The 19,515-nt window shown below is 45.0% G+C and overlaps 1 long non-coding RNA gene across 1 annotated transcript in view; it reads right to left on the bottom strand.

Moving 5' to 3' along the window:
* The window catches only part of LOC311512666, a 50,839-nt gene that overhangs the window by 10,477 nt on the left and 20,847 nt on the right, over positions 1 to 19,515 (bottom strand). The window contains exon 2 of the long non-coding RNA XR_014709521.1: positions 3,341 to 3,580. This is a non-coding gene — a long non-coding RNA (uncharacterized lncRNA). The remainder of the gene's footprint in view (positions 1 to 3,340; positions 3,581 to 19,515) is intronic.

Here is a 19,515-nt window from a genome sequence, read left to right as displayed (position 1 = left end):
AGAAGGTCAAGATCTTGATGAGTGAGGTAGCCAAGAGCCAATACAAGAGCCAGAGCACTTGGGTTAGGGTGTGTGCTCTTAGTTTTGTTCAAAGGGCAAAGCAGTGGAGAATCAGGCTCAGTGAATCTTTTTGTATAGTGTCAGTACCCAAATACTTACCAGTTTGACCTTAAATAAGTTTCTCTCAGCAGCTGAAATATTCCCTTGTACTTTCTTCTACTTTCTACTGGGAATACCTTGAATACTGCAATGATTCAGGGTAAAAAAAAAAAATAACTAAAAGTCTTATTAACTTAAGGCAGTGGGCAAGTTTTTCTGTATCACTCTAAGTGGCCCTAGCTGGCAGCATGACTGGAAAAAAAAATGGAACCAGCAAGGCTCCTTTTTAGAATTTTCTCTGTTAAATTAAAAATAAATGTTTTCAAATACTAGAAAAAGTGGGTGGGTGGGGGGTCACAATTCACGGTGACTGTACCTATATTCCCTCTCCCCCACTTGTAGTCCATCAAGAGCAGCCACTGTAAGCTCCCAGCTCTGTAGCTGTCACCTCTCTTGAGCAGGGACCCACGTCACTCTCCCTCCTGACTGGGGGATCTTTAAAGCTGCACAGTTTCTTCCCTACATGGATATCCCCCACCAAGCCAGACTTCCAAAACAGGCCAGCACCTGGGCTTTGCTTTCTCTCTGAAGGCTATAAGGGCTCTTTCTAAGCAAGCACATTTATTCTTGGTGAATTACAGAGAAAACATAATAAAAGAATCTACACATATGCTAAGAAGGTCCAGCCTCAGGCTCTGGTATGACTGGGTCCCTCCTTGAACAGAAGGTCCTGTCCATTGGCTAGATCAGAAAGAAGGCCCTGATTCCGTTTAAACTCAGGCTTTTAAAACCAAAAGCCCTTTGTTTTTTTGTGTCTGGAAACTCGGTTTGACCCAATATATGTGAACCTCCCCAGGGGGTGGTACCTCTCTGGAGGTGTTTACAAGATGAGTAATTCATCTTAATTAACCCTCCCCTCCACACACACTGTTTTTAGTTCCTGGAGGAGCTGTAGTAACCCTCCCCACTGGAACTGCAACAATCCCTGGCCCACAGTGATACATAAACCACTAATACACTTAATACAATATGGTCCCCAAAGATACGGCGGGCGGTTGCAATATCTGTCATATCTCTCCCATAAAGAAGTGAATGTAACTAGGATGCTTGACCAGTGAGCTAGGGAACCCACAGGTTTATTCTCTGCATGGTGTGACAATCAATACCTTTTACAATTTCAGATTACAACAGTTCACATAATAAAAATTCTTCCTCATAGCCCAGTTCCTTTCTCTATCCCACACACTTAGGATCCCTGTGGCAGAACCTTGTTTTCTCTGAGGGGAAGAGGAAGAAGATAGAACATCTCCTCCTGCCCAGAGACACAGCTGGCCTGGCCTACAGCCCCCCGCTCCCTCCCCCCCCACACACTGAGTCAAGGTGAGAAGCAGTTCCTCCCTCATCCAGCTCAGTGTGCTTTACTTTTTCACAGACCAGCAGGTAGTCACACTGGTGTGGAGGGAGAGGTTGCCCTTCCTTTCTGGATATCTCGGGTATTAATTTCTTTGTTACCTGCAGGGGGGCTCTATTTGTATTCTGGCTGACACCTCCCTCTGCATGTCTGGAGCCCACTGCAGGAGTCTGATTCACCCTTTCCACCTCTCTCAGAGAAAAAGCTGCATTTGGTTTTAAAGCCCCAGTTTTGTTTCCCAAAAATAACACCTCACAAGACACAGAATCCCATATTTCCACAGTCAGGCTCCCAGAGCCTTCTGTGGTGTCCATATTGATTCAGGCCACAGGCAGATCGCTGGGGTTCATCACACCCCTGCATAGATGCTGACTCTGTGGGAGCTCTGGGCTCAAGCACGCACCGAAAAAAATAGGGGGTGCTCAGCACCACCCTGTCACAGTGGTTCAGCGGCCCCCGGGGCTGGCTGCCGATCAGCTAGCGGCTGGCGGGAGGTGCTTGGGGGAGGGGTGGGGTGGAGAGGAGCAAGCAGCGGGCAGGGGAGCTTTGGGGGAGCGGCGGAGCTGGGGCAGGAAGAGGAGGTGCAAAGGCGGGGCCTTATGGTAGAGTGGTGGTGAAGCACCTATCAGGAAAAAGAAAAGTCGGCACCTGTGCGACCCATGCCTGTTTGCCTGCCAGTTCCTGATTAGGTGTACCTTCACATCGGTCCTCCAGGGTCCATGGGCATCAGTTGACCCTCTTCTCCTGTGCCAGTCCATGGGGCTTGTCTTGGCCAGAAAGCTTCTCATGCTTCAGCTATACCTCCAGTTCCATCTGTCTCTCTGCATAAGCAGCATTTCCACTCCACATCTCTGGCCCTCTAGCTACTGCCTCTACCTCTGCTGGACCATCTGTGGCATTATCTCCTAAGTCCCCTGCATGCCCTGTAGGAGGAAAAGGGAGCTCTCCTGGTCCCCTATCTGGAGGGAGTGTCCCATCCCGCCTCAGACTGAGCACAGCATAGCTTACCACCTCCAATCTCTTCACCTCAGCAGCAGACAAATCTTAGCGTTCAGACAAGTTCAACAGCTGCTGTTTGTTAAGTGGTTCCTAATTCCTGCTCCTGTCTTTTTTCGCTTTTTTTTTTTTTTCCAAAAAGACTATGGGACACTTTTTTCTCTGTGCTTTTCCCTTCTGCTGTTGGCACTTATAGCAATTCACAGCTGTCACATATCCCATTGCTGACATCATAAATGTCACAAAGTGTGTAGGGGTTATTTATTTATTTAAAAATAGCTTTCATAAATCATTGTGTAGAGATGTAATTTTTGTGGAGTTAAAATGTGTTTATTTTTTTTCTTTCTTTCTGGCAAATAACTTTCCTTTCATAAAGAAAGATTTTGCTTTCCTTTAAGATAATAAATGTGAACTCTGGTGCCCACAAGATCATTGTTTTTAGATTGGGAATACAGTGGTTTGGCAGCATGGTTTTTCAATTGGAAACTGAACCTTTGGGTTGATCTCAACTATTATAGCTTGTCAGAAGTATTAGCCTGCAATTTATTCTTTTATAAAGATGCAACTAATCTACCCCAACTGCAAAATCCCAGATCCTCTATTACAGCCTACACTATCTTCAGGAGGTGGTGTGAAGACCCACCTTCTTCCTGGCATCTTCAGAGGGGAATACATTGAATCATGGAAGTATAGGACTGGGAGGGACCTCAATAGATCATCTAGTTCAGTCCCCTGCACTCAAGACAGGATCAACTCCATCATCCTCTAATTCTCTGGAGGTCTGACTCCCCCACACCAACATCACAGGGCACCCAACATGCCACTTCTCCTTACCAGGAGGTCAACAAAGGCTTCCTTAGATTTTTCAGAGCAGACCTCATTTTCTCCCTCTCTTCAGGGGTCTGCCAACCAGCTTCTTCCCATTCTCTCTTGCAGCTGGTCTCTTCTGCACCACCTTCAGGTAGCATGATGATGGGCCTTATCTCCCATAATCCAGTCTGGGAAGATGGCTAGAAACATTGCAAGGACAGGCTTTCTTCAAACATGCTGGGTAGAGTCTAGGTACAGTCCTGCCTGAAAATCAGAAGCAAAGAGAACTTATCTGTACACTTCAGGACCTCTTAAAAAGGTTCCAGTGTATATTCAGTTCTTATACTGAGTGAAACCTTAGTGTTGAGGTGGCAGTGGGTTTCCTTATTTTAGCTGAATCAGTTTGCCCATCTCTAGCCCACACAACTGCAACAGACCCAATACAATTGACCAGTGCCATAACACTTGTTTGTCTCAGGGATAAATACATTGTGAAGTTGGAATAAGGCAGACACCAACTACTTGGGTGCTCTGGAGCTCAAGCACCCACCGGAAAAAAAAAGGGGGGGGTGCTCAGCACCCATAGGGCTGGATTAAACTTTTGTGAGTCCTGTTGCCCGGACCGTGGCCCTACTCCTCCCGCACTTTGCCCTGAAGCCCTGCCCCTGTCCTTGCTTGGCCTCTTCCCCTCAAGGCCCCGCCCACCACTCCACCCCAAGGCCCTGCCTGCTGCTCACCTGGGGGGAAAGGGTGGAGAGAAGCAGCCTCTAGCAAAAACAAAAGTCAGTGCCTGCGAAATGAGGCACTCCCTGCTCCTTCCCGCCATCGCAGAGCGGGTGCTAAGCATAAGCAGACTAAACAATTGCTTAGGGTCCCAAGCTGCTCAAGGGGGACCTCTATTAATTATTAGTATGTGTTGTGGGGGACACCCCCCCAAATATTCCTGCTTTAGGCCCCCAATGGGCTAGCACTCACACTGCCACCATGAGTCTGTTAGGGCCGCACATTGAGATATTTGCTCTTCCCACAGCTGCAGACAGACAAGCACACAGGTTTTTAGCAGAGCCACCTCTTTAGAGCATTGACATAATATCTGCAGCCCAGAAGAAGTGGGAGGAACATCATTAGCTCAAGTAAATGGAGTGGAGACATTAGCTAAATATTTTCGGTCTGGGCTCCAAAAGGGATGGTAGCACGCTGCATTGTGAGCAAACCCACAAGAAACCACAGTAGGTGTGGGACCATATCCTCCTCTGGTGTAACCTGGCATAGCTCCATTCACCTCAATGGAGATAGAGGAACAAGCCCATCATGTACACTCTCAAACTCGAGCTTAATGGCACTGGACTGGATTGCCGGCATTTCCGGCACAGATTGGGTGGGGACAGGACAGAATGAATCAAAGTCAGGACAGCTGATTTTTTAAAATTACACTTTTTTGTTTGTTTGTTTGCATGTGGTGGGTGTGTATGATAATCAAGTTGGGCCATTTCCAGCACATTGTAAGGAGAGTGATCACTTTAGATAAGCTATTACCAGCAGGAGAGTGGGGTGGGAGGAGATATTTTTTCATGCTTTATGTATATAAAAAGATCTTCTACACTTTCCACAGTATGCATCCGTTGAAGTGAGCTGTAGCTCACAAAAGCTTATGCTCAAATAAATGTGTTAGTCTCTAAGGTGCCACAAGTACTCCTTTTCTTTTTGTGAATACAGACTAATATGGCTGTTACTCTGAAACCTATGGAGACTCAGCTGCAAACAAGTGTTGCCTTCCCCTGAAGGTGGTGGTAGATGGCCCCCAATAGTGAACCCCTTCTCCCAGATGTACAGCCTGTCTCACTAGTGTCAGAAGCAGCAATTTCTGACCCAGCACAAACTGGTACAAATGCAGCTCGAGGAATGAGGGCCAGGCTCAACCTGAAGCATGTGGGTGCAGTTCCCGTACTTTCAGAAGAGTTATACCCACATGCCTCTGGCTAAATATTCAGGGATGCTATTTGGTGAAGAATCTGAGAACAATACACTGGGTGCACAGGGTTCTCATGTTAGGGCATAGATTTCTTCCAGATCCTCTCTTCTACTCAAGCTCTGGATGCTGAATTTCTGGCTGTGTTAGTTATTTGGAATTGTCCCACCATGGCAGATAAGATGCAGATGGTAGCCAGATGGCTATTGTGTGAATCTGTGGAAACACTTCAGCACAGCAGAAAGGAGAATTCAAAGTGTAAGTCTGTCAGCATATTCCTTTCTTTCACATAACATCTATTAATGGCAGTGAACATAGGTTAGTGCACTGTAGCCCCTTTGCGTGGTTGCAGGTTTTGGGGATTTGCAGATTGGTTTCCCCTTAAAACCGAAATTTGTGACATGGTGTCTTGGTATTTTGTTAGTGCAACTTGTTTTCTTACTTTATATACACCAGTCTCTGAACAAAGGTGGTCACAAATAGCATGCAGGAAAACCTCTCTCTCAGGAATCTCAGCTCATACATCAATGTCTAGTTTCCAGGAAACAACTGTGCCCCGAGAATTGACTCCAGTTAGAGTGATTGAAGGAGAAAGCAAACTCTCTGTTTGCAAGAGCTCCCCTGAAGAAAGTGAATCACAATCTAACAATACAGCATTTCTTCAAAGACTGGACACCACTTACAGGCTAAGAAAAATAACTTTTAAGATGATGTTTAACATCACCAGCTGCTCATTCCTGCTATAACCGTATTTTCTGGTTGCATTTAAAGATAAGGGGCTGATTCTGTTGCTTCTTCCAGCTACCCTGGCTGGGAACTTGTGGTTTGGGAAGACTATAGATTCTTTTTTTTCAGTTATCCAACCACCAGACATTGCTCTAAATGTAAGAAAAAGACTTTTACTAGGCAGAAGTTTAGCATCGCCTACAGTGCTAGGTCTCCTCCTTCTCACACAGATTGCAGTCAGTGGAGACACGCCATGGTAAATGCAGTGAGTGTGGGAGGGGAATGGGGCCCTAGCACTGATGTATCCTTGGTCTAATATTACTACGGTGGCATTCATTAGAAGTTAAACATTTTCCAGTTCCTAGTGGTGTGGAGTTACCACATATATGCAATGAGTTCCTTTTCAATGAATTCAGGAGACCATATGTGGCTCCAGAATGGATTACACTGTCTCACTCTACAAACAATATTTCATACCCTGGGTCAGCATTTTACCACAAAACTCCTGGCTTACCTTAATTTTGAGATTCCCTATCACAGTCATCACTGCTGTAATTTAAAAGACAACAGAATGTCTTCATACTGATACGTGACGTGCAACATATCCAAGTTTAACTGCAGTGGTTCTTGGGAGTATCAGACAGTTGTTGATCTATGACTCATAAATGAAACTAGCTGAGCTTTATGCACAGGAAACAGGTGTTATTTGCTCATAGTCTTGCACATTTGATATACGTTAGGGCCAAAAAAGAGTTTACATTGGATAATGTTTGTATATATGGACTGGGGAGGCAGTGGGACAGAAGGGAGGCAATATGCAGAGAGATGTGGACTATTCAGACAGGAGAAGGAATGATTCCCATTGAGTATCAAATAATTTTTTAAAATAATCTCTGTTATTTTAAGGGAGAAGAGGTCATGCAGAATTATATTCACTGCATCCTACAGTTTTCCTAGGAGTTCACTAAGGTCTCTTTGAATACTAATATTTTTCTGATAGCTTGAAAATGTATATTCTATTAAATAACCTTTGACAAATTGTTCATTATTTAATCATTACGTTATTTTTAATATTGCATGGTTTAATGATTTTTCCTCCTTTCTGAATACTTGCCCTCTGGGGGTTTTCCTTAGAAACCCATCCTGAATATTAATTTTGATGTGATTTTAAATGATAAAATTTATTATTAAAAATGCAATCAAATAAAGAGTAGAGAAGTTCCAATGTAGCTCTGGAAAGTCTGTCTGGAATTTTTTTCCTGTTTCCACACTGCCATCTAGTGTAACTATATTAATCTTTGATCCCAATTCTTTATTTAGTCTTGTACCCGGCACAGTTATCTTATACCTGTAAAAATAGGCGTAGCACTTTATATGCACAGGTGTAAATGATTACAAAAGATGCAGGGCAGGGGAGAATCAGGCCATTTATGATTATCTTTCAAGACTGCAGCAAAGTGATGTGGAACAGATAGAAATCTAATCTTCAAAAGGGTGAATACTCTTAATGTGTATGCAGAATGGCATTTAACAGGTGCTTTGAGAGGAGATTAGACATCATGGGCTAGATGCTCAGCTGAGGTTCAATTGGTTTTAAAGGAGTTATACTGACTTACACCAGATGATTTGGTTCTGTAAGAACTTCTTGCATTTCTTCAGAAGTATGTAATGAAAAATCTTAAACTATTTATTTGCCTAAAACAAAAAGTCCTGATTGTGACAAATAGATGTTCCCATTTTCACCAGACACCAGGAAAACATTTGAGATGAAGCCATGAAGTGTGACCCTAGGCACCCCTATGTTTACATCCTACTGAAATAATAGTTGTACAAAATATGCCATGTGAGGTATCATATGAAAGCTAATAATGTGCTGTTTATTAATATAATTGTAAAATGCATGTTAACCTTACATGTGAAGTTATGAATTCCCTCTGCATAATGTTGCTAGAACATGCTTAAAATAAAGACAGCCTAGATAAAGGTAATAAAGAAGTTTGTCCTAAACAAAGGAATGTGGGTTGACCTCAATTTACATTTGCCATAACCAAAGCTATCAAGCTAAATCAGTGGAGTTCTCTTGAATCTGAACTTCAGAGACAGAATTAACATAGGCTCCTTCACGCCAGAGAGATACAGGAAGCTGAATTCCCAGGTGACCTTCCTGACTTGTAAGACAAAGACAATCCCTTTGGAATGTAAGGAACAGAGAGAGACTCCATCTTTATCCTTCACATTAAGGAGACAAAAAAACCCAAGTGATCTGATGTCTATGATGGGTACTGGCCAGGTCAGCTAGTAACAAGTTGGAAAGATGACTGTGTGTGAGAGGAAAGCCATCTTGAATACAGACTATCTTGCTCGATTAAGTTTTAGGTTTTTAGATGCATGTTTTCACTTTTATTTGTTTGTAACTGTCATAAATATAAAGGGAAGGGTAAACCCCTTTGAAATCCCTCCTGGCCAGGGGAAAGCTCCTCTCACCTGTAAAGGGTTAAGAAGCTAAAGGTAACCTCGCTGGCACCTGACCAAAATGACCAATGAGGAGACAAGATACTTTCAAAAGCTGGGAGGAGGGAGAGAAACAAAGGGTCTGTGTCTGTCTGTATGCTGGTCTTTACGGGGGATAGACCAGGAATAGAGTCTTAGAACTTTTAGTAAGTAATCTAGCTAGGTATGTGTTAGATTATGATTTCTTTAAATGGCTGAGAAAAGAATTGTGCTGAATAGAATAACTATTTCTGTCTGTGTATCTTTTTTGTAACTTAAGGTTTTGCCTAGAGGGGTTCTCTATGTTTTTGAATCTAATTACCCTGTAAGATATCTACCATCCTGATTTTACAGGGGGGATTTCTTTATTTCTATTTACTTCTATTTTTATTAAAAGTCTTCTTGTAAGAAACTGAATGTTTTTTCATTGTTCTCAGATCCAAGGGTTTGGGTCTGTGGTCACCTATGCAAATTGGTGAGGCTTTTTATCCAACATTTCCCAGGAAAGGGGGGGTGCAAGTGTTGGGAGGATTGTTCATTGTTCTTAAGATCCAAGGGTCTGGGTCTGTAGTCACCTAGGCAAATTGGTGAGACTTTTTACCAAACCTTGTCCAGGAAGTGGGGTGCAAGGTTTTGGGAAGTATTTTGGGGGGAAGGACGCGTCCAAACAGCTCTTCCCCAGTAACCAGTATTAGTTTGGTGGTGGTAGCGGCCAGTCCAAGGACAACGGGTGGAATATTTTGTACCTTGGGGAAGTTTTGACCTAAGCTGGTAAAGATAAGCTTAGGAGGTTTTTCATGCAGGTCCCCACATCTGTACCCTAGAGTTCAGAGTGGGGGAGGAACCTTGACAGTAACCATTCCTGACTTTTTTCCTTATACTTGAACTCACTTAAAAACCTCCCTCTTTTTTATTAAAGAAACTTGTTTTACTTGTATTCTAAATCAACCTACTACTGTGTTTGAATTGATTATTAACTCTAGCTGCCATGCTTTTGTCTCTTTAAAGGAGCCTGTAGCGGGGTAGTCACCCCAATCCAGTTAGGAAGGGGTTAAAAGCAGTCAGGGGAGGCTGGTTGGGTAAACAGCCACAGGTGTGGCCACACCCAATTAGGGCACAGCTGACTCTGATAAAAAGGGCAGGCTGGGGAAGTAAGAGGAGACTCTTACTCAAGCTGAGGAGCAGAGAGGACCAGGCTGCCTGGAAGAGCAAGTGGGGTACCTGAGGCAGAGCTGGGGAGCTCTGGCCTGGTGAGTCCCCAGGCTGAAGCCTTGCTAAAGGCCAGGGGAGGCAGGGAGAAAGGCAGCAGGTCCAAACCCCCTTGCTGATGATGAGTGGCCACTTCAGACTGCAGTTTGCCCCAGAGGGAAGGGGCTAGATGAGGACTGGCAGTGGGTTGGTGAGATGAGGTGGGCTTAGGGGATTGGGGTTCCCTGGGGAGGACCCAAAGTGTGGGGGTACTGCTGTGGGGCAGCACCCCAAGGTAAAAGGCACCAGGGTCTGGGAGGGACACGGGGCCTGATGTGCTGCAAGTGGTGAAGAATAGGTCCTGGTAAGAAGATACCAACCAGCAGGAGGCACTCTGAGGCTGCACGAGCTAATTCCTGGACTGACCAGCAGGAGGTGCTGTGGTGGTGAGTGCCCACTGTGCTGCAGAGCCTCAGAGCTCAACACTTCTCTCCTGGATGTTCAGGAGTGGGCTGGATATTTCAGGGTGGACTGTTTCGCAGAAGTTCCGGAGTAGGGGTGTGTTGGTGTCACTTGGCTAGTAGTAACCAAGACTGGTGGAGACCAGAGTGTGGCTGTGGTATAACAAGCCAGCTGCTGGAGTCAGAGTTGCTGAACCAGGGCTGCTTATTGCACAGACACCCAGCGCATGCTTGTATGCAGGGTGTTAGTGCCCAGACAGAGCTACAGCAGCAGAACATTTTAAGGCACTCGGGGTTACAGGACAAGTGGTGACACAACCTCCCAATTGGTCTGGGTTGGACCCAACCATGTGACATGGAGAGTTTATTTTCCACTGTCTTCCACAATTAAGAACAGATTCCTAAAATGATAATTATGGTTTTAGCATGCAGATGTTCAACATTTTCACATCTCCCTCTTCCCACAAAATTAAATCCTACTCCTATTTTGCCATTGGTTTCAATGGACTAGGCCGGGTCAATCCCATCATCACTGGCCTACATTTTCCAACTTAGACAGTGATTTAGGGTGCCCAACTTGAGAGTGCCTTAAAAGGGTCTGATTTTCAGAAAGTGAGTACTCACTCCTCTGAAAGTCAGGTATAGTTAAGGTGCATATGAGGCTGTACAGGGGTTGGTCACAATGACAGCTCCTGAATGCCATGATGTTTCTCCTCTGCCTAGCACATCCTTGATGCATTTTGCACATATCTGGAAGGAGAAAAGCCTTTCCTACATGCACAAGGGTACTTCAAAACCCAGTGTTGGACCCTGGCTTTTTTCCTCCTGATAGGCCATAAAGTAAGGGCCTTCAACAGGGCCTTGCCAATGGGAGAATGATAAAAATGAGCTATATTGTACATCCTAATAACTATGATTGCTGTAACAAAATGACCTCAATTTCTGATCCACGGAGCTGTCCAATAAATCCGATTTGCACCCTTATGCCAGAATATGGCCACTAGAAGACAAAACAAAGAAAGAGACCCAAACTTTTAACACACCATTCAGTTATCACAGTTCAAGCAAATGGCATCAGACAAAATATTTACACAGCTAAAGGCAAGAACAATTAAACCATATTCAGAGTGATAAACACTGAATGTAAGGTTAATTCATATTCCAGGTGTCTACATCTCTAGCAAACTACCAAATTTTTTAAATAAAAAAATAACTGGAAACTTCCAAAGGAAAAAATGAAAGATGTGACCTCTGATTTCCACTCACTTTGGCTTTGTGGAGCATTAAGATGTTAAGATCAGGCAAAGAAAAGGTTTTGATTGAGAGATGGAACTTAAGAGATGCAAGAAACAGTTTAGCAAAACCCAAATTATTTTTCTGCCTGGCTACTTTAAGCATTTTGTTCTTGTCTGAAGCACTGTCGCAAGTAATTGAACTCTACACGGACAGTTATCGGAGTAGATTACTTTGCAGGAGAGCCTGACAGGTTACATCAATATGAGGTACCATATCAAAGATCTGTCAAAGCTTTCCATTGACTGACACAATACTGGTAGCAATGGCTTCCAAGAGGAAGTTAACATGTATCATTAAAAGATCATTGGTGCCAGGATTGAGGGATGAGTGGGGAAGGGTCAAGCTATGGCACATTTCATGTATCTTGACATCCATAGCACTGCTTGAAATGAGACTGCCCCTTAATAATCTCTGGTCCTACTTCCCCCTCCCCCACAAAACTGTCGTCCTGTCTACTTCAACTATTGCATAAAGAGAACTTACAGTCTAGAAGCAACATGCTCAGGAGAGCTCCCTCTCCCCGCTATATAATAATAAAAAAAAAAGTTTTGAATCAGATTAACAATTTACGACAACTACTCTGAGTATTTGTCCTAAAGGGCACTGAATCTGGAATTCATTCTTGTCGTTTGCAGATTGTGGCTGTGAAGTAGCAAAAGCTGATCTTCAGGACAGAGGTGAATTGCCACATGGCACCTGCAAGGAGCATTGTCCCAAGAATCCAGTCAGCCAAGTAAGGACAGACACAGTCCTCAGAAAGCATTACAATTTTAAAATAGTCTGTGGGGAGAAGATACCTGTCTTATTCCACAATAAAACTCTTTGGGTTCTTTTTAGGCTTGCTTTTGAACTGTACAGTGTCAAATGAGATTGTGTATTTAATAGGTATCTAGTCACATCAGGATGGATCTGACTATGATTGCAGAATTAAGGAATGTTCCCCCCTCCTTCCCCCCCCCCCAAAAAAAAAAAAAGTCGTGTAGCACTCAGATATGAGAGCTGTTAGGTGGTAGAAATGTGTGTGCACAAACGTGGATAGAACTCAAAGAACTCAACTTTTATTTAGGCACCTAATGAAGTGGCCAGGTTTTCAAATATGCCACACACCTTGTAACTTCCATTGCTCCTGCGGATGCTGAGCATTTATGAAAATCTGGCAGCCTTTTACAAACCCACAATGGTAGCTATTGGGGAGTGAGCTCTCTTGAAAAATCTGGCCCCAAATTTCCAGGGATAATCCTCAATCACTGACTCTTCCTCATTTATTTACTAAAACCGCCGCCTGTCATGTTGGCCAGTATTGTTTCATCATTTCCTTGTACTCACCTGTCAGTCTGTCTGGATCCATCTGTTGTCTCCTGTTTTATACTCAGATTGTTAGCTCTTTGTGTCTAGGACCATATTTTTGTTCTGTGTTTGTATAGCACCTAGCATAATGGGGTTCTTATCTATGATTAAAGCATCTATGTGCTACCATAGTACAAATAAGAAATTATCTCACACGGACAGCTAAGAAAAACAAAAAAATGTTTAGCAAAGGAAAAACATTAAGCACCACCTGGAACATTTAAACACATGACACCATGCATATTTAGGGCCTCATTCTCATCTCTTTCCATCTGGTTTTACACCAGTGCTCTCTGGAGAGTTGCTCCACATTTACATCAGTGTAAGTGAAGGTAAACTCAGGCCCTATTAGTCTTATTCCGGTTCTTATACCATGCCCATCTCTATGTTATCTGAGCATTTGGTCTGCCAAGCTTTAACATTACTAGTTTTGTTGCTTCTCAGCCACACATGATTTAGCAAGCTGTCTCTGGGCCACAACTGATGAGTTCATGTGCCAGACTGGTTACACAGCAAAGATCCCCCCTGCCCCACCCCCGTACATGGGTTTACACTGGGACTTGGCTGAACTATTGTACACAATGGCCAGGCTTGCACACCGAATGAAAACAGGGTGGGGAGGGTCTCTGGTCATACACCATATGTTACAGTGTGGGAACACAATTCTTTAAAGGCCAAGTTCAGCCAGAGAGGGAGAGCAGAAATGTAGCTGGGTGAATCCTCTGGCACAGGGAAAGCAGGGCACTGCAATCTGGGGGTCATAATGGTGATGGTTCTTGGGGTACCCAAAACTGAAAGTCACCTTATCACCCCCCTGCCTCCCAGTGAGAGGGAGACTTGCTTGTGCTTAACTGGATGTCAGCTCCTTGACACCACCAGCCTGTTAGCCACCCAAACAATCTCCTGTCAGTTATGCCATCCCTCCCTTTGCCTTGGAGGTTAATAACTGGTGTATGCTAGTCCCAGAGTCCCTTTGAAGACCCTCTCCACTGAACACTCACAGAAAAATCCCAGGGAACATCAGCTTGTATGTGTAAGGGACTGGGGCATAGGCTGTCTGGCCTAGTGGTCACAGCTGGGCTGAGGTCTGCCCACCAGGGATGAGAGTCACCAGGCAGGAGTTGGAGGAATCACAAGACCAGGTCCTGTAGACCAGAGTCAGTGTCTGGGTCACAGTCGAGCCAGGGTCAAAGACCAGAGCCAGGTAAGAATCAGGGTTGGAGTCAGAGACTAGAGAGCGTGAGACAAGGCAAAGTCTGGCATTGCAGCAGCCCAAAATCTGTCTGATTGCCCAGACAACTTCCAGGGCTAACCCCTGAGATTAAGTGGGGGCACTTGGCCAATCAGAGGGCTGCAGGGTACTGTCACTCAGTCTCGTGGGCGGCACATCCTGTTGCACCTACTCTCCACAGTGCTTCCTCGCTCTACCTCTGCATAGCCTCCTGGTGGCACTGTGAGAATATCAGCACCCCCAGCCTCTGCAGAGCTGGGTTCTTACACTATAATTCAACTCAGAATCAGCCCTTTGCTTAATATCACAGCACTGAGACATTTACAGTGAAAACAACAATACATTTATTATCAAAGATTCAAGAGATAGTGAGTAAGGCTAAGGGAAGCAAAAGGGTTACTGTATTGGGGCAGCTGTGCCACTTCCACAGAACAGGGGTTAAAAGCAGCCCTGGGAGGGCTGTGGCTGGGAAATGAGTGAGAACAGCTTGGGGAAGCTGAGTGACTAGCTGACTACAGGTGTGGCCAGCTCAATCAGGGCCCAGCTGATCCTGATAAGAGAGCTGTAGCCCAGGAGCTGAAGGAGTCTTACTCCAGCCCTAGAGGGAGAAGGGCTGGCTGCCAGGGAGTAAGGTACCTGAAGCGGAGCAGTGTTGGGGAAGGACGGAAGGAGCTAGGGTGCTCTAGCCTGGTAAACCCTAGGCTGCAGGCCTTGTTGAACGCCTATGAAGGTACTGGGGCTGCAGGGGGACAGCCTGGGGTTAGGCAAAGGCAGCAGGTCCTAACCCCTTGCTAATGATGAGTGGCCATTACAGACTGCAGTCTGCCCCAGTGAAAGGGGGCTAGATGATGACTGGCAGTAGCCACTGAGGTGAGGTGGGTTTAGAGGCTTGGGGGTTCCCCTAGGAGGGGAGACCCAGAGTGTGGGCATACTGCAGGGGAAGAAACCAGAGGTAAAGGGCACTGTGGTCTGGGAGGAATATGGGGCCTGAGGCATGCAAGACACTGGCCACCAGGAGGTGCACTGAGGCTGAAGAGCTAATTCCCAAGATGACCAGCGGGAGGTGCCGCAGCAGTGAGTCCTTGCCTTGCTACAGTTACCTACACAACAAAATAACACTTTCTGGAGACTAAACTTAATATACCAGGCTAACCTCCTGTCTAAAGAGCTTTTATCTCACCCTCAATGTGCTTTGTAGCGTTGCAACCAAGGCTGGTTGGGATCCTATTTACATGAATGTAAATGCACTGCCCATTTATTTTCTAGGTGCAGGCTAAGAGGGTACCTTCCTTGCCTTCTACTTATGCCCCCTCCCCAACTCATTGTCTGTACTCAGAGACAATATAACCCCTGGTGGCTTGTTTTTCTGTGTGCTGCTGCTGTGTTGATTTCACATTCCTTCAATAATTTCATATGTAAATAGGCATCCATTGTGTTTGGTTTACAATGCAAATTTACAGCTGACAGAGACACATCTGACAGGAAACCTGTTTCTCCACCTCTGCTGTGATATAGATTCCAAGACCATGTTTTCAGTACACATACAGAACTCCGTAAACAGTATGTGTACATACATTTAACAGCAATTGCAATGACCAGTGTGACCCTGGCTTTTATTTAAGACCTCAAATGACATTCTTTGTAAATACCAGAATCAGGAGATTCTTGTAACTCTCTTGCCAGCTGGCACTGAGGGGCTCTTAGGATCATAATATTGCATGCCACTTTGCCTACAGACCACACTCTTTTGGCAATACAGTACTCAGGTTAGTCATCAGCTGAGCCCACCTGATAGAGAACTCGGGTGGGGAGACCCTGACCAGATGCCTTGGATGGGGGATGGAGAACAAGATTTCCTGAACCTTCTTCCCTATAAAGAAAAGGAGTACTTGTGGCACCTTAGAGACTAACCAATTTATTAGAGCATAAACTTTCGTGAGTTACAGCTCACTTCATCAGATGCATATCGTGGAAACTGCAGCAGACTTTATATATACAGAGAGAATATGAACCAATACCTCCTCCCACCCCACTGTCCTGCTGGTAATAGCTTATCTAAAGTGATCATCAGGTGGGCCATTTCCAGCACAAATCCAGGTTTTCTCACCCTCCACCCCCCCACACAAATTCACTCTCCTGCTGGTGATAGCCCATCCAAAGTGACAACTCTTTACACAATGTGCATGACAATCAAGTTGGGCTATTTCCTGCACAAATCCAGGTTCTCTCACATCCCCCCACCCCCATACACACACAAACTCACTCTCCTTCTTCCCTATGTTATACACTAGCATAGAACAGGACAGGTCTGATCCTTAAGCGTGGAACATGTTGGAATCTAGAGTTGGGGGCAGGCAGAGGGAGAGCACAAACAAGTGCATACAAGCTTGGCATACTTCATAGCCCAAAGATTAGGGTACTTACCCAGGATGTAGGAGATCCAGGTTCAAAACCCTGCTCCAATTTAGGCAGACTAGTCAGATCAACCCAAATCCTACATTCCAGGTGAGTGCCCTATCCACCAGGCTATTGACTATTCCATGTTTTTCTGATAAAGGTCCCTAATGCAAATGGGAAACGAAACTGAAATCTTGAAAATTTTCATAGGATTCCTGCCTAGCTCTATTGGAATCTGCCAGAGGGTCACTGGTCCTCTGAGATCTTTTATTAAACACTCCAACCATCAAAACAACAAATCCGAAACAACATAACAAAAACAGAACAACATATAAAGGCCAAAACAGAGACCACACTGATGCAAGACAACCCAACCCTCTTCTTCCTTCCAATGTCTGATATTCCCTTTACAGGAAAGCCTCAACACTAAAGACTTGCCCAGTTCTCCAAATACAGTCCAGTTGGTGTTCAAAGTCTAATCTAAGAAGAAATCAACCATGACCAGTTGTATTTACTTAATCCCATAACAGGTGCTTCATCCCTCCATACAGACGCCATTGTGTATGCTGAAAATTCTACTTCTGGGGTCCTTCCAAAACGTGGATGTGAACACAGCTCCTTATTGCACAGAAACATGTCCCTCCATGAAACACAGAAGACAGAGAAAGACAAAGGAAAACAATCATAGCCTGGTATCGGGGTAGCTGTGTTAGTTTGTATCCACAAAAACAACAAGGAGTCCGGTGGCACCTTAAAGACTAACAGATTTATTTGGGCACACGCTTTCGTGGGGTAAAAAAAAACCACTTCTTCAGATGGCACCTTAGAGACTAACCAATTTATTTCAGCATAACCTTTCATGAGCTACAGCTCACGTCATCGGATGCATACTGTGGAATGCATCCGATGAAGTGAGCTGTAGCTCACGAAAGCTTATGCTCAAATAAATTGGTTAGTCTCTCAGGTGCCACAAGTCCTCCTGTTCTTTTTGTGAATACAGACTAACACGGCTGTTACTCTGAAACTTCTTCAGATGCAACTGAAGAAGTGGTTTTTTACCTATGAAAGCTTATGCCTAAATAAATCTGTTAAACATAGCCTACAGCATTAGCAAAATCCTCAGTCATTGCATAAAACTGACTGAACATAATTGGTCCAACATAATTTCCCCCACCCTATACAATAATCTCTTTCCAGTTCCTACCATCTCAGGAGCAAAAAACTCCCCAAAACACACTCCAACATCCTTATTCCTTCACACTTTTGCCCCGAACTTATGCCCAAAGGCCTCTGGACCTATACACCAGGGACCTACCCCCCACCAAAAGGAGAAAGGCCCACCCCAAACTCAGCCCATGTTAAATTTGGATATGCCTCCACCACTTCCCCTCCTTCTCCAGGCCTCGCTTCCCCTCCTCATGCCCGAGTACCCCCAGCAACTTCCCGATTGTGTGCACCAGCTCCTCTGAGAAAGCTACGTCAGAGGTTTCTTCTGAAACTCCATCTTGCACCTTGCCTTCCAAAGGAACATACATATGATCTCATTGATGAGATAAAGGGTTTTCCCCTCCCACTGGTGATATGCCAGCCCTGAAAAATCCCCATGTCCTCATTGGGCCCTCTTTTGTACTAAAATAACTGGCACTTTCAGCATTCTTGCTAATCCCACATGCACATTCTGAGCCCATGGGCACTCCTCCAATGGGTGCTCCAGAGTCTTCTGAAACCTGTCCCTCCCAAGCCCCGAACACAGCAATTGCTGGGGACACACCCAGTCTTGGTTTTTTTACGAGGTTTTCCATACTTCCTGCATGTCCACTTTACCATGGCAAAGCCTCCAGGCCATCTCTTCATTTATTTGAAGCACTGCACCTTTGAGCAACCTCCTACAAGGTGTTCCTCAGACCTACATCTGTAACAGGTGCGGAGCTGCCCCACATAGGGCAAAGGGATTATATTAACTATCAGCTCCACCAAACTGGGCAAGTGTACTAAGCTATTATCTTCCAAGCTGCTCCTCAATATAACCCTAAAAATGTATTTCCCTGTCCAACTTCCCAGCCATCTGTAACTCTTGTCTCCTCTTGGCAGTATTGTTGTTTCCCACCTTAACCAATCCTCAATCAATTCATAAGGAACTATGTTGTTTCTAAAAGGAATTGTTACTTTCTTTATGTCAGGAGCTGTTAAAGAAACAGCCACCACATGCTGCCAATCTCCTTTACTTTGTACCTTCTCATAGTGCTTCCAAAAACTCTCCATCAGAGAGTTTTTATGAAAACTGAGGTCGACCTTCCTTGACCCTGGCAGCTGAATTGCGACTAGGAGGTACAAAGGCACAAACCCCACACCTTTCAATAAAATAGTCTCTATTAAGAGATCTCAGTCTGGCACTGGTGTTGTTAGGGAAACGTATCGCAAACGGACCACGTAGCTCCTTGCCCTTCTCCAATTAGTTGTTCCGGTACCCCCACTTCCCTTCCTCTCTATCCCTTGTTTCGGTCCCATCCCACCTCTCAAACTTAGCCTCCTGCCCTAACTGTTGGCCACCATTCCTTCTTCCGGATCACTTTAAGGCATGTGCATAAAATACCACTGACCTCACAGCACCCCACTCAATAGTGGCAAACACAATGTCTGATTGCATCCCCTTAGTTGTCATCGTCCTTTTCCATGCTAGAGGTCTTAGCTCCTGAGAAGACCCAGGCAGTTCCTTACTCTGCTGCTGTTGTGTCCATTCCACACCAACCTCTGTAGCTGTCCCACTGACCAGAGAGTCCGAGAAGGAGAATTGCCTGTCTCATCCGCATCTTCTTGAGACCTTAGCTTTTTAGTAATCCTCCACTTTCACTTGGGAAACTCTTGTTCCCCAGTCAGGAAGATTATCCTGTTTGTCCAGTTCTTCTTCAAACAGTCTTCTCCAGTCGTCGTCCTCCCTCCTCCTCTACTTCTGTATCCACTCTGGTTCATCCTAACTCGCTCACTTTCCTCTGCTCCATGTCCACATCCAAATCCCACCTTGGTGCAGCCCTCAATCCAAGTGCCATATAAGTAGTGACGGTCTTCACCATCACCCCCGTACGAGGCTCTCCCC

Source organism: Lepidochelys olivacea (genome assembly GCF_965140295.1).
Source record: "Lepidochelys olivacea isolate rLepOli2 genome assembly, chromosome: 1".
In the NCBI taxonomy this organism is placed as follows: domain Eukaryota; kingdom Metazoa; phylum Chordata; order Testudines; family Cheloniidae; genus Lepidochelys; species Lepidochelys olivacea.
Note: the sequence above shows the minus strand (reverse complement) of the source record. Positions and strands in the feature narration are given on the sequence as shown.